This window comes from Pongo abelii, chromosome 5 (assembly GCF_028885655.2).
Source record: "Pongo abelii isolate AG06213 chromosome 5, NHGRI_mPonAbe1-v2.0_pri, whole genome shotgun sequence".
Taxonomy (NCBI): Eukaryota; Metazoa; Chordata; class Mammalia; order Primates; family Hominidae; genus Pongo; species Pongo abelii.
The window spans coordinates 29,505,315-29,522,090 of NC_071990.2; the positions used below are offsets into that span (position 1 = coordinate 29,505,315).

The window sequence follows — 16,776 nt, forward strand, 5'->3', positions numbered from 1 at the left end:
CCCAAACACCTCCCAGTAGGCCCATTTCCAACACTGGGGGTCACATTTCAACATGAGATCTGGAGAGTACAAACATCCAAACTACATCATTTACCCCTCTGACAAATTCAGAAAACCAGCTAAAGTGTCAGAGGTGTTTGAACCAGAGCAACTCCATCTTGAATAGGGGCTGGGTAAAATAAGGCTGACACCTACTAGGCTGCATTCCCAGGAAGTTAGGCATTCTAAGTCACAGGATGAGAGAGGAGATCAGCACAAAGTACAGGTTATAAAGACCTTGCAAATAAAAGGAAGCAGTAAAGAAGCCAGCCAAAACCCACCAAAACCAAGATGGCAACGAAAGTGACCTCTGGTCACTCCCACTGCTCATTATATGCTAAATAAAACATTTGCATGCCACAAAATATTCCCACCAGGGCCATGGCAGTTTACAGATGCCATGGCAATGTCCTGAAGTTACTCTATATGGTCTAAAAAGAGGAGGAACCCTCAGTTCCAGGAATTTCCCACTTCTTTCCTGGGAAACTCGTGAATAAGCCGCCCCTTGTTTAGTATATAATCAAAAAATAACCATAAAAATAGTCAACCAGCAGCCCTCAGGGCTGCTCTGCCTATAAAGTAGCCATTCTTTTTTTCCTTTACTTTCTTAATACGCTTGCTTTCAGTTTACTCTATGGATTCACCCTGAATTCTTTCTTGTGCAAGATCCAATAACGCTCTCTTGGGGGCTGGATCAGGATCCCTTTCCAGTAACAAAAGTAAAAGATGATGGTATGGAGATCTTGCCAAGTTATAAAACAATTGTTGCGGTTATCTACGAGTGTCCCAATGTGGCCCTGGCTGACGGGATGCTCTTGGGCCTGTCACTGCCCCCATGGAGGCCTACTTGGAACAGATGTCTCTTTCTAGTCTCTTTAATAACGTCCATGAAAGAGTTTCTAAACTGCTTTGAGATCTAGAATATTGCTTCAAAAATGCCAACCAAACTCAGTCAGAAAGTTACTGTGTATTCTCATTTATTGGTGATTGGGAAAAAAGTCTACACTCAAAGAAGAACAGTTTGAAAATACCTACCAAAATTTAAAATGGACATACCAAACCAAGACAACCAAATGCCTATCAGTATTAGGGAGATAGGTAACCAAATTGTAGAATATCATAAGCAGCATAAATAGAAGGATCATACCTGCAAACAACAATACGGATGAATGTGCTAGAACCTATTGAGTGAAAAAAGTGTTAGAAACAAATGCTTATTCCACTGTGCCACAAAGAAATAGCACTCAGACATAAATTTAATTTTCTCAGCAAGGAATTTTTACTTCTATAGGAGGGTGCGACTCATGGATGGAGTAACGGCAAGAGCACACCTGGACAAGGGAGGGGAAGGAGTTCTTATTCCTGAGGCAGGTAGACCCTACTGCTGTGTCGTTCCCCTATTGGCTAGGTTTGGACCGCACAATCTAAGCTAATTCCGATTGGCTATTTTAAAGAGAGCAGGGGTATGAGCCAGAGTGGCAGGGTGGGTAGTTTGGTGGGAAGGGTGGTTACAGAACAGGTGACTCAGGATGATTCAAGTCAAAGCAGGTGGCCAGGGGTGACTCCGGATGGAGCAGGTGACCAGGGGAACAGATATGAACTACTGATTAGAACTGACAGGAAAGTTGTTTACTGAAACTAGAGGCAAGAGGGTGAAGAGAACCCGGAAGCTCAACTTTCAAATGGAGAATCAAAGAATAAGAGAGATGAATATGCTGACATACTGATTCTTTGAAGAGAAACTTGGAGTTCACTATATCTAACAAAAGCAAGATGAGTAAGACTACATAAAGTATGATACTCTCCATAAATCTCAAAAGCAAGCAAAACTACATAGTGAGACAGAGAAAAAGAGGAACTACTTGAAATTCAGGATATGTCTGCTTTTTAACAAAAATGAAGCCCAATCTAAATGCTGATATAAGCTACTAGAAGATTTTCTACAGGAAGTAAGAGGGCATTAGAAGCCCTGATATTATTTCATCTTGCCATATTCAGAATCTGAAGTTTAACCAAGAGAACTTAATGTTTGTTAAAGCAATTTATTACTTGAGAGACATACTGTATATTCACTTTATTAAAGGTAAAGTAATATTATCTAAAACAAATGTTCCAAAGAAAACTAAACATAAGCAAAAGTGAATATAGTATCTAGAACTACATATGTAAGCAATAAGGCTGTTATAAAAATGTAAAAACCATGAGTGTTCATTATGCTACTATTATGCTTTATAGTGTTACATTATATTATTCTATATGGGTTACATTTATTTATCTGTAGTATCAAAGATTATAATAAAAATATAATTTAAAAATTTTCGTGTTCATATCCTCTAGCTCAGCAATTCTGCTTCTAGGAACTTATCCTATTAGTACACTTTTTTTTTTTTTTTTAAGGAGTATCACTCTTGCCTCCCAGCCTGGAGTGCAATGGCGCGATCTCGGCTCACTGCAACCTCCGACTCCTGGGTTCAAGCGATTCTCCTACCTCAGCCTTCTGAGCAGCTGGGATTGCAGTCATGCGCCACCATGCCTAGCTATTATTTATTTATTTATTATTTTTATTTTTAGTAGAGATGGGGTTTCAGCATGCTGGCCAGACTGGTCTCGAACTCCTGACCTCAGGTGATCTGCCTGCCTCCTCCTCCCAAAGTGCTGGCATTACAGGTATGAGCCACCATGCCTGGCCCTATTAGTACACTTATATATGTGTGAAATAAGCCATGTACAAGAATATTCATTTGAAATAATTATTTGCAACCGAAATAAATGGGAACAACACTTATCAATAGACAACTAAATAAATGCTGGTGTATACAGTTGAATTAAATTTAAAAGCCAAGTTGCAAAATATATGTATAATATTTTGTTATTTAGAAAGGAAGAAAATATACACATATGCTAAAATGTGCATACAACACCTCTGTGAGGAGACACTGACTCTGTGAGTTGCCTGAGGAACAGGAATGAGAGGTGGACTATTCATTATATGTCTTATCTTATTATTGTTGTTATTTTTTAGTTTTGCAACTGTGCGTGTTTTACATATTCAGATAGGCAGATAGTGTGGGAAGGGATAGTATATTTTTTATATAGTCATCAGCTCAGAATGGAGCTGGCTATAAGCTATGCACCAATGGGAACCAGTTTCAGTGCTCATCACTAGTTGACAGGCAAAGGGCCATGAAAAGTTGGTGGCTATAGTAGGTTAACTATTGTGATTCTGTGCCTTCCCTACTCCCCAAAATTTATTTTCCACTAATCTTTTACATACTGCAAAACTTAGAAACATTGATAATATAGCCCATAATATATCTGAAAGCAAAGAAATTTATAATTAGCTAAAATCAGAGAACAAACCTAACAAAAAAAAAAAAGTAATTCTGAGACAATTGCTGAGCCTGGTACTTGGGACTGATGTCAATGTGCAAAAATTGTCCAACCTGACAAAGCAACTGGAATAACTAATGCAGTCATAAGTGCAGGATGATGTGTTGACCAATGGCCCATTTCCACTTTGTAGCAGTCAGGCCATCTTGGAGTGAATCCAGGCTCTGCCGCCTACTTCTCATGCAAGTTATTTGGTACTTTCTTCTGTCAGCTGGGGATTTCAGATTTCACTTAGGATTAGGCTCTGCTACCATTAACAGACACCTGAAAATAATGTGGCTTTAACTGAAACCCCAAAAGGACCAGATCCTAGAAGTCAAAATGACAACCAAGGCTTAAGGAGTTCACCCTAGAACCAAGAAAAAACTGCAATGATCCATTCCAGCAAAATGTAAAGCCAGTTTTTCAGAAGTTCAAAGTGATAAGTGGGTAATATATCTGCTTATTGAACAAGATTCAATACGCTTCAGAGAAAGATAACAGAATACGAAATAGATAAAGATAATAGAATACGAAATCTCTGTAACACATTACTCACATCATCAAGTGTAAAACAGGAAATCACCAATCATGTGAAGAAACAGAAATATTAGACAAACAGTTTTAAATCCTCAATAAAAACAAACCCAAACGCCACCCAAATGTTAGAATTATCAGATGGAAACTTTAAAATCACTATAGTATTTTAAAGAATCCACAGGGAAAGATTTATACAATGGGTAAAGAAATGATGAATTTTAGGAGAGAGATGTAGAAACTGCCATTTTAAAAAGCCAAACGGAAATGCTGGAACTGAAAAATACAATATAGTTGACCCTTGAACAACAAGGGTTTGAACTGCATGGGTCCATTAAATGTAGATTTTTTTCAGTAAATATGCTGGAAATTTTTTGTACCTTTGTGACAATTTGAAAAAACTCGCAAACTTCATAGCTTAGAAACATCAAAATAATTAAGAAACAATTAGGTATATCATAAATGCATATAAAACATACGTAGATACTAGCATACTTTATCATTTACTATAAAATATATACAAATCTATTATAAAAAGTTAAAATTTATTAAAACTCACACACAAATACTTATAAACAATCATAAAATACAGTATTAAATCATAACTGCATAAAATTAGTCATAGTACATACTGTCCTACTATAATAATTGTGTAGCCACCTCCTGTTACTATTGGGTGAGCTCAAGTGTTGGGAGTATGGGATTAAAATGCCATGTAATACTAATCATTCCCATGTAAGCAGTTCATCTTCTCTTTAGGAAAAAGTGATGTCTCACGGTTCTTGCGGTTGTTCTGTTTTTCTTTTGTTTGTTTGTTTATTACAGAGTTTTGCTCTGTCATCCAGGCTGGAGTGCAGTGGCATGATCTCAGCTCACTGCAACCTCTGCCTCCCGGGTTCAAGTGATTATCCTGCCTCAGCCTCCCAAGTAGCTGGGATTAGAGGCATGCACTACCACGCCTGGCTAATTGTTGTATTTTTAGTAGAGACGGTCTTTGGTTCAAGACGGCCAGGCTGGTCTTGAACGCCTGACCTCAAGTGATCCACCCCCCTCGGCCTCCCAAAGTGCTGGGATTACAGGTGTGAGTCATTGCGCCCAGGATCTTGTGTATTTTTAATTGTGTTTAGTGCAATTCCATAAAGCTTGAATAACACCGGGAGACCCATATAGTGATGCTGGAAGTTTTCCCAGGAGACAGAGAAAAGCCATAACATTACAGGAAAAAGTTGAATTGCTTGATATGTGCTGTAGATTGAGGTCTGCTGCTGCAGTTTCCTGCCATTTCTGACTGATGATTCATCTTCTTAACAGATGACACAAACTTACATAATTGATAAATACAGTATTGTACTGTCAGTGTATTTTCTCTTCCTTATAATTTTCTTAACAACATTTTCTTTTCTCTGGCTCACGTTATTGTAAGAATACAGTACATAATATATACAACATACAAAATATGTGTCAGTCAACTGTATATATGATCAGTAAGGCTTCTGGTTAACAGTAGTTCATTAGTAGTTAAGGTTTAGGGGAGTCAAAAGTTATTCATGGATTTCCAAATGTATGAGGGGGTCAGCACCTCTAACCCACACATTGTTCAAGGGTCAACTGTATACGATTTTCTGGTAAAAAGAACCAGGAGTCCTTGGAGAGATGGCTGATCCCAGAGAGAGGAAAGAGAACATACAACATAACCCTGGAATACTGTATGGTGCCAGAAACAAAAGAAGTGATTTAAAAAAAAATGAGGACACATCAAAAAACTCACAGTAATCAAGCTAAAGGATTTCCCCACAGCCAAATCTGGGAAAACGTAAGCAGCAAAGTAAATAATGAGAATAATGAAGAAAGAATAAAATAAACATCCAGGAGTCATTACTGGATATGAATAAAGAAAATAAACAGTAAACGAATAGGAAGAGAGGAACAGCTCTTACAGAATTCAAAATAACAAACAGGAGAAATGATGAAAGTTATCATTAGGCAAACAGCCCAATAGTAATTGTTACAGTCAAAACTCATTTGTGGATGCTAAAATTAGTAGGCAAAACTATAATGAGAAAAAGATACTTGCATAATCTCAAAGTATTACCATAAATACTTATTATATTACTTTATTATATTATTATAAGATATGACTACAGTTTTAATAAGACAAATAACACAGTTAAAAAAATGAAAAATAATTTGAATAAAAGACATGTAAGGACCAATAAAGCACATGATAAGATGTTTAACACCATTAACCATCACAGAGCAAATTGAAACGACTTGAGGGAGCACTTCACAGCCGATAGAATGCCTAAAACCAAGAGATTGACAATTCCAAGTATTATCAAGGATGTGGAACATCTGGAACTCTCATTGCTGTAGGGAGTGTAAATGGCACAATCACTCTGGAAAGCAGTTTAGCAGTTTCTTATAAAGATAAACAGACATCAAATGACTCAGAAATTCCAATTCTAGGTATTTACCCAAAATAAAGAACACATGTGTTCACACAAAGAACAAAGAACTATATGCAACACAACTAACTGTTCACTTCTTCTTCTTCTTCTTCTTTTTTTTTGACCCAGGCTGTTGTGCAGTGGCATGATCATGGCTCACTGCAGCCTCAACTTCCTGGGCTCAAGTGGTCCTCCCACCTCAGCCCCCCAAGTAGCTGAGACTACAGGATGCACCACCATGTCCGGCCAATATTTTGTATTATTTTGTAGAGACAGGGTTATATCATGTTTCCCAGGCTGGTCTCAAACTCCTGGGCTCAAGTATCCTCCCACCTTGGCCTCCCAAAGTTCTGGGATTACAGGTGTGAGCCACCACACCCAACAATTGTGGCTTCTTTCATAGCAGCCCAAAACTAGAAACAACCCAAATGCCCATCAATGCATGAATGGATAAACTGTGATATATTTATACAGTGAAATACTATTAGCAATAAAAAGGAGCAAATTACTAATATATGAAACACTACGAATGAATTTCCATAACAAGCTGGATAACGGAAGCCAGAAATAAGGCATGAAGCCAGGCATGGTGGCTCATGCCTGTAATTCTAGCATTTTGGGAGTCCAAGGTGAGTGAATCACTTGAGCCCAAGAATTCGAGACCAGTCTGGGCAACACAGCGAGACCCTGTCTCTACAAAAAGTACAAAGCTTAGCCATGTGTGGTGGCCTGCACTTGTAGTCCCAGCTACTTGGGGGGTTGAGCCCAGGAGGCTGAGGCTGCAGTGAATTGTGATCATACCACTGCACTCTAGCCTGGGTGACAGAGTAACACCTTGTCTCAAAAAACATAAAAAAAGTAAATTTCATTGAAGTACAAATTACAGGTAATAAAATTCACACATTTTCAGTATATTGTTCAATAAGTTTTGACGAGTGTACACACCTGGATAACCAATACCGCATTCAAGATATAGAGCATGCATTTTCATTATTCTAGAAAGTTATCCTATGCCCTGTCCCAGACAACCAATCATCTGATTTCTATCTTGCTAGATTTGTTTTTCCTGTTGTAGGAAAGTTATGTCAATGAAATCAGCTGGTATGAATGTATGAATGCTTGCTTGCTTGCTTTTTTTTTTTTTTTTTTTTTTTTGAGGCAGGGTCTCACTCTGTCACCCAGGCTGGAGTGCAGTAGTGCAGTGGTGCAATCACGGCTCCCTACAGCCTTGACCTCCTAAGTATATTGAACAATATACTTAAAATGTGTGCATTTTATTACATGTAAATTCTACCTTAAAGAAGTTTATTTTATTTTATGTTTTTTTGAGACAAGGTCTGACTCTGTCACCCAGGCTAGAGTGAAGTGGCATGATCACAGCTCACTGCAGCCTCAACCTCCTAGGCTCAGGTTATCTTCCCAGCTCAGCCCCGCAAGGAGCTGGGACTACAGGTGAAGGCCACCACACCTGGCTAAGTTTTTGTACTTTTTGTAGAGACAAGGTCTGGCTATGTTGCCCAGACTGGTCTCGAATTCCTGGGCTCAAGTGATCCATTCCTCTTGGCCTCTCAAATTGCTGGGATTACAGATGTGAGCCACCATGCCCAGACTGAAGTTGATTTTAAAAGCAGAAATGAGCTACTGATACATGAAACAACATGAATAAATTGCAAAATAATTACTCCTAGTGAAAGAATTCTTACTCAAAGGAGTATATATTATTCCATTTGTATGAAGTCCTAGAAGAGGCAAAACTAAGTATCAAGGAAAGAGGCAAGTGGAAGGTTTGTAGGATGATGGAAATCTTCTGTTTCTTCATTGAAGTCATCAAAATTCATCAAAGCATATATTTCAAATCTGTGCATTTTATTGCATGTAAATTATATCCAAATGTCAACAAGTAGAGAAGAAACAAGAAATAATGAAGTCTTACATGGGCTCAAATGAGACTTGAGAGAAAAGAATGGGGCACACTCAGGAGAGGTGGCAATGAGAAAACATGACCTTGTGCTCCTCAATGACACAGAGGAGCAGCAGTGACCTTTTTACTTACCACAGGGAGCACCAATGCTGGCACATTTCCTCTGAATCATCTCCTTCTTTCTTAATCATCATTAGCACCCGTGGCTAATTAATTGTCTGTGGGCTGTGAGGCTCTGGAGTCTTGGGAGAATTAACAAGCCATTTCTCTCCATGGGATGGGAGTCCTGGGATCCCTCCCTCCATCACTTCACCACGTTTCCTTTTCTATCTCCACTACCACTAAAAGAGAGGTTAACTTACTAGGCTGAAGAGGAGAGGTTGTGGGCAAACAGCAACCTTCAGCCTTACAGTTCCAGAAGAAGGACAGTGGTGGGGTATAGTTTGTGCCTGACTCTAGAGCCAGCCCACGTGGGTTCAAGTCTCAGCTCTGGCTATATAATTCTGAGCAAATTATTTAACCTGTCTATGTTTTATTTTCTTCATCTGAAAATATAGAATATAGAAATATTATCCGGGTCATACATAGGTTGTGAAGTGCTTTGAAAGGTGGGGCAGCAGCATTAGAAGTCAACAGTACTACCTGAGTCCTAATCCACCACCCTTTCAAAGGTGCCCAACACTCCTGACTTTGCTTATAGATTTCATTGTGAGGATTAAGTAGAGGCTCACTCAGTCTAGAAGCTCGTTGTCAGGGAGAAGCTCCAGCAGCAGGCAATGGGGAGATTCTGACATGACTGAGGAAAAGTTATAAGTTTATTCTTCTCCTACTGCCCATTAATGTCCACATGTCGTCAATGGTAGAGCTACCCCAGGAGCACCAGATTTGGAATCAAACAGGACTCAGACTCCAGGCCTGGTCTTTATCAGCTATGTAACCTTGGGCAAGCTACTTAACCTCTCTGCGACCATTTCTTCTTCTGTAAAAGGAAGATGATACTAACTACCTCAAAGAGTTATGAGAACCAGGTATTCAGGAAATGTTTAGCACAGTGCCTGGTGTATGGAAGCACACAATAGATGGTAGCTGCCAAAGTATTAACGTGGTTTTCACTAATGAATTGGAGAAAAGAATTGATATTTCATTCCCTTGTAGCACCTAGTACACAACTAGGTCTTTGGTGATTAATAAAGAAATAAATACATCCGTGAACATGAAATTAATAGGAAGAGAGTAAAGTTGTACTGGACTTTTGTTGGTGTCCAAGAAAAACTAAAAAGACCAGAAGAAAGAGAGTGAGAATAAAGATATGTTGTGAAACACAGAACAAGAGAGAACAGAACGAGAGTCAAAGAATTATGTAAATTGAAGAGACTGAAAAATGACATAGAGTTAAGCAATGAATTACCAAGAGTATAACAGTGTAAGACAGGGATGCAGAAAGTGTATTAGAATGATGGTTGACAGATAAATAAGGAGCAGTTGGCTATTTTTTACCAACACAAAGGGTGTAATGTTATAAGACAATATAGGAATGATTTCATAAAAGTAATAATCGAACTAGTCATTGCCTCTTCAGGAGTAGGTAGTGGGTATGATTAGGGAAGGGCACGCAGAAGGCTTTTAAGATTTAAACAATCTTTTGTTAAAATATTTAACAATATTTTAAAGGAAAAATTTTTCTCAGAGTAAAAAGAATATAGGAGGAAGGAAAAGAAAAAAGAGGCAAATATAAACAGATTGAACAAATAAGAAGATGAGATGGGGCTTTTAAACACACAAAAAGAGACACTGTAATGGGGAGATGTTGCCAACCTATAGCCTCTCCAGCCACCTCCGCATCAACTTGCTCAGTTCCTGCCTCTCAACTGCCAGAGTGGCTGCCACCGTCCACCCACATCTGAGTTGGCCCTGTGTGCTGAAACTCTCTTCACCTTCTCAAAAAGACAGTCCCCTCCTCCAGGAAGCATTCCCTGACACACTCAACCACCCTACTAATTTTCTTTACAGATCTATCTCTCACCTCTAGCCCCCTACCCCAGTATTTTTGCCTTCTTTGCCTGCAATGTTTCAAGTTTTCTGCTGATGTTGAATGAACTACCCAGGGTTTTTCAAAGCCATGAACTACTCTTTCTTCCAGCCCATAAGCTCCTCCACCTTGAATGACCACATTGTTCAATAATTTGAAGTAGACTCCTTACTTCAGTGACTTAGGATAGGCTACTAAAGAGGACAAAGTCAGACCTGACATCTAAGTACAATATGTGACTCTCAACTGGATCCTACAAGAAAAAAAAAAAAAATCCTACAAAGAACATTATTGGGACATAGAGAAAATAGGAATATGGACTGTATGTTACATAACAATACTGTATCAATTTTAAGTTTATTGAATTTAATTGCTGTACAGTGTTAATTAAGACCATCTTGTTGTAGAAAATGCATACTAAGACAATAAGGAGAAAGAGGCATGATGTCCACAAGTTATTCCCAAGTGACTCAGAGTAAAAATGATAATACATAAACATATTGAGCATAATGATAGTGAAAATGAGTAAAAATACTAAAAATTGATGAATTTGATAAAGGTTATATAGAAGTTCTTGGAACTACACTTGCAACTTTTCTGTAAGTTTCAACTTATTTCAAAATCAAAGGTTTTTAATTGCATGTGAATAAAATTAACAGAGCATTTTCAAAAGCAAAATTCTACTTACATGTCCCAAATTCAACATGGTATGTTTTTACTACTATATTTTATCTTACATGAAAAGGAGAGGATATTGAAATCTATTTCAGCTTTCTATCACCAAACATCAATTCTTCAGGATTTTTTTGCAGTTATAGAACCAGAACTGACTGACATTATATTTTTTCTTATTTTTACATATTACACTTAATGGAAAATTTAGGCAGGACATTTCATTTGCAGGAGAAATGTTTGTTCTTAGTTTAATAAGTCATAATTTTTTTTGAAAGACCTAAATCACCTGAGTGATCTTTCTAGCGGTTGAGTCATTTCACATACAGAAGAAATCTCCACAGTCCACATTTCTATCACTGGTCGAATCTCTTGCAAAAGTGTAAAGTGGATAGAATGTGAATGATTTGAGAAAATTTATGCCCACCACTAGAAAACATGATGAATTCTCTAATAATGTTTACAATCAGGAAACTCACTGAACACACATTTCTTTGTATTTCCTTCCACACATAACAAAGGGAAAATTCAGTAGTAGCATAGCAATCAAACATAATAGGTGCTTAATAAATTTTTGCAAAATTAATAAAAACTAACTAGTTAGCTGATCTACGCTTCATATCAGCCATTTTGCATTCAGTCAGGAAGTCAGAGGCACCAGTGTGAGGCTCAATCCATTGTTGAGCACATTAATGGTTTCCTCACTCCCACTAGACAATGTTTGATCAGAAGGAACAGGGGATGAGAAGGAACTGCTGGATGGTGATGAGACTGGGAAAGGAAGGCTGGGCGAGCAGAGACAGAAGAGAAACACCCACCTACTGGGACCTCACAAATACCCAGGCTGAGTTTTAATAAGACAGGTTGAATTACACTAGGGTGACAGCCTCATCCTTCCAGATACAGACAGGAACAGGCCATGGTTAACCAAAGCTCCACACCAGGCTTTCTCCTTCTGGGCTTCTCTGAACACCCAGCACTGGAAAGGACTCTCCTCGTGGTTGTCTTCACTTCCTACCTCCTAACCCCGGTGGACTCATCATCCTGCTGTCTGTGTTGGACCCCAGGCTCCACTCTCCAATGTACTTTTTCCTCTCCAACCTCTCCTTCTTGGACCTCTGTTCATCATGAGTTGTGTCCCCCAGATGCTGGTCAACCTCTGGGGCCCAAAGAAGACCATCATCTTACTGGGCTGCTCTGTCCGGTTCTTCATCTTCCAGTCCCTGGGGACCACTGAGTGCATCCTCCTGACGGTGATAGCCTTTGACCGCTACATGGCTATCTTCAAGCCCCTCCACCATGCCACCATCGTCCACCTCTGCCTGTGCTGGCAGCTGGCATCTGTGGCCTGGGTCATTGGGCTGGTGGAGTCAGTGGTCCAGATACCATCCACCCTGTGCCTGCCTTTCTGCCCCCATCGGCAGGTGGATGATTTTGTCTGTGAGGTCCCAGCTCTAATTCGACTCTCCTGTGAAGACACCTCCTACAATAAGATCCAGATGGCTGTTGTCAGTGTCTTCATCTTGGCTGTGCCTCAGCCTCATCCTTGTCTCTTATGGAGCCATTGCCTGGGCAGTGCTAAGGACTAACTGCAAAAGGGCAGAGGAAAGCTTTTGGGACCTGCTCCTCCCATCTCACTGTGGTCACCCTGTTCTACAGCTCAGTCATTGCTGTCTACCTCCAGCCCAAAAATCCCTATGCCCAAGAAAGGGGCAAGTTCTTTGGTCTTTTCTATGCAGTTGGCACTCCTTCACTTAACCCTCTCATATATACCCTGAGGAACAAGGAGGTAACCAGGGCATTCAGGAGATTGCTGGGGAAGGAAATGGGGCTCACACAAAGCTGAGGGAGAGCTGCTTAATGTGCTTTCTAAATTAAGAAGAAATTATTTATCCTTTTGTGAACAAGTTTGAGCTCCCAAGTATACTACCTTTCATACACCCATCAAAGCGTTTACAGTGGGTCACAGTATATTAGTGTGTGTGAGAGAGAGAAAGAGACAGAGAAAGACTAAGAGTCAGGTAAGAGGAGGTAGGTATCTTTAATTAACATCTAACGCTCAAAAAGATTATCATACCTGCCCATTTTTAATATTTAATTTCTATATTTTTATTTTCTTTTCAATTTGGTTTTTAACTCTCTTCTCCTCCATTACAGGTTCTCCAACTGCACCATGCCTATTTCTGGTTATGTAACCCCTCTCCAATTGTCACATTATCATCATCATTTTACCATCACTTTTGATTCTTTTTTCTTTTTTCTTTTTTCTTTTTTTTTTTTTTTTTTTTTTTTTGAGATGGAGTCTCACTCTGTCTCCCAGGCTGGAGTGTGCAGTGGTGCGATCTCGGCTCACTGCAACCTCCGCCTCCCGGGTTCAAGCGATTCTTCTGCCCCAGCTTCCCGAGTAGCTGGGACTACAGGCACATGCCACCACGCCCAGCTGATTTTTTATTTTTAGTAGAGACGGGGTTTCACCATGTTGGCCAGGCTGGTCTCAAACTCCTGACCTCAGGTGATCCACCCGCCTCAGCCTCCCAAAGTGCTGGGATTATAGGAGTGAGCCACGGCGCCCAGCCACTTCTGATTCTTACAATGTCTTCTTTCCTTTGTCATCAGGATGGTTCATCTCCACTTGCTTGAGGTGGACTGACAGGAAGCTGACGCTCAGAGAATTTAGTAATTTCACCCAAGAACACACAGCAATTTGTTAGACCTAAATTGAGATGCATATCTGTTAACTTACCAAGTGCATGCTGTTGGTTTTACACCATTATAAATATACCAACATCATTAGGATTTATACCCAAATGGGTTATCAGGCAGAAAACTCTATTTTTCCAGTCCTAGTAGGTTTCCTGATCATCCAACTTTCCAGGGATCACAACACTAATCTCCTGCCAAATCCTGAAAATGTGCTCCCATTCCTGGAGATGATTTTCCTTTACCTCCTCTCAACCTCTGCATGACAGTGACCATGAGGAGGTGTGAGTCTGCTCTTCAGTGGCTACACAGTGGCAACAGCTGTCCTGCATCCATTTTCTAGTGCAGTTCTGAAATTCTGACCAACCTCTACTAGCCAGGCACAAAAATGAAATCCAATTGTAAGTAATAAAGTGCTGCAATGGAGCCTGGATGGAGCAAGGGCCTCAGAAGAAAGGGAGCAGCAGTGTAAGCCCCAACTTCTATGAAATCTTATTTCCTTTTTCAAGTTGATCTACATTCATTACCTTCTCAAAGCCTCACATGAATGGAATGGAGAGTGTGATGGAAAATCTGTTTAGAACTGAACCATTCTCTCCTCTTTCCTCTCAGGAAAGAGGTTATGCTGTGATAACAATACCAATCCTTAGTGACTTGAAACAGCATAGGTTTATTTCTTGCTGCTGCTGCATGCCCATTGTCATCCAACCAGAGGTTCTGCCTTGTCATCCTCACCCCAAGATGTGGACTGACAGAACACCCAACATCTCAAACACTCCTAGGTGCTGGGAAAGAAGGAAATAATAAGCATGACAAATGGCAAACTAGCACTTAGTTTCCAATCAGAAGGGCATAACACTTTGACTCATTGGTCATTTACCAAAGCAAATCTCATGGCTACATATAACTTCAAGGTGAGGGGAAATAAACCAATCATGTGGCAGGAAAGGGAACCAGAAATATTTGGTGGATGATATGAATGACTACTAACTGCCTCTTTGCCTCCAGTCTTGACCGATTCAAATTGATTATCCATGTTGAACCAGAGTAATCATTCCAAAGTACAATTTTGAATATGTTACTCCCTTAGCCAAAAATAATATATAGATTCCCCCTGTAATAAAATGTGGAGCCCAAACTCCTAGATCGGGTGCCTGTTTTCCAGACCTTACGATCCCCACCTCCTAAGGCTCAACCACCTAGAATCCTGCAAGTTCACAGACCTACCTGCAAGTGCAAGTTTATGAACCACACCAGGCTCTCTGCCACCTTTAGCCTTTGAACGTGCTCCTCCCTCTTTTTGGAAGACTCTCCCCTCCAGCTCCTCTCTACCACCAACAAAAAGCACTTCCCATGAAGTAACAGGATCTTTTTAATTGTCTACCTCTCAAAGTACACAGTAAGGAAAGTGAGGGTCAGGGTTTTGGCCCACTTATCCTTATACTCTTAGTGCCTGGCATAGTATCTGGCATAGTAGGTATTTAACGAATATTTATTACAGTCACCCCTCAGTATCCCCAAGGAATTAGTTCCAGGACACCCCTTGGATGTCGAAATCTGCAGATGCTGAAGTCCCAAAGTTGACCTTGCAGAACTCACAAATACAAAAAGTCGGTTCTCACATCCATGAGTTTAGCATCCTGAGAATATTGTATTTTCAATTCATGTTTGCTTGTGGATGCAGAACCCATGGGAATGGAGGATAGACTATATTTATGGAAAGAAATCCTAGGGCCTGCATCCTCACGAAAGCATTGGCCTCCAGCGCGGGCTGACAGCAGAGCAGGGCGGAGCTGGCCCATGGTTGCAGACCTCTGTGCCAGCCTCCCCTAGACAAGATCGCCGTGTCAAGGAGAAGAAATCGGCTCAAGCTCTGGGCCCATGACGCCTGCTCCTTCCAAAGAGTGTGGCAGATTACACCAACTGGGATCCAGCGGTCGCAAGGTCTAGAGGAGTCAAGAAAGCCATTACCAACTTCGTTCAGCAGGAAGTAAAATCCCTTTGTGTCTTGGAAGCCTCCTAGGTTCCTGCAGAAGAAGCTGTTTCTGGAGCTGGTGAGCCCTATGACATCATCGACAGCAGTAACTTGAAGAACAGACATGGAAGATAAATCTGCTTTTCACTTTATATTTTTGCCTGTCTTTTAAATGTTACAGCTGTGTGTGCTTTACATATTCAAAATAAATTGTGTGTATGTGTGTGCATGTGTGTAAATTTTAAGCAGCTAATAAGCTCAAGGCAGAAGTGGCTACAAGTTTATGCCCCAGTAGGAATCAGTTCCAGTGCTCTTCATTAATTGCCATGCAAAATAGCCATAGTAATGTAGTAACTATAATAAAATTTAAATTAGGTTAGTTATAAACACCCTATCCATTATCTGCTCCCAAAGCTGCTTCATCCATAAATATTTAATATGCCACAAAACTATCAGAGATTGCTAATATATCCCATAATATAATATGAAACCAAAAGATTTTTCAAAAATCTAAACTTGGGAGAGACTCATAGCAAAATGACATGTAATTCTGAGATCATCACTGAGTATGGTACATGAGTCTATAGCCACATGTGAAAAGCATCTGAATATAATCCAAAAAGCTATTGCAGTCATGGGCTGCAGAATAATGCGGTGGCCAAGAGGCTGTGATATTGTCATATAATAAGATATACATATTTGGCCTTTGATCCCAGTTCCTGGCACAGAGTTCCTAAGGCCCTTGTGATTCCCTGAGCAACAGGGGTGCTAGGAGAGTCTTTTGTTCTAATATTCGGTCTTTGATCAAATATATCAGTTCCTAATATTGAGCTCTAATCCCTTGGAATTTCCTGGGTAATGGGAGCATCTTTTGTTCTAATGAGGTGACCCCTTGGTGGACCCCTGAATGGGGACTCTGACTGGAGGGACCAAGCCATGATTAGAAGTTTGAAACTTTCAGCTCTACCCTAATTTTCCAGAAAATTGAGAGGGGCTAGACATTGAGTTAATAATCAACTATACCTATCCAGAATCTACAATGAACTCAAACAAATTTACAAGAAAAAAACAAACAACCCCATCAAAA

General features: G+C 40.0%; 1 pseudogene; it reads left to right on the top strand.

The window, feature by feature from the left end:
- Nucleotides 1-11,933: 11,933 nt before the first annotated feature.
- LOC100451203 (olfactory receptor 2H2-like) lies at nt 11,934-12,860 on the top strand (annotated as a pseudogene).
- The last annotated feature ends 3,916 nt before the right edge of the window (nt 12,861-16,776 follow it).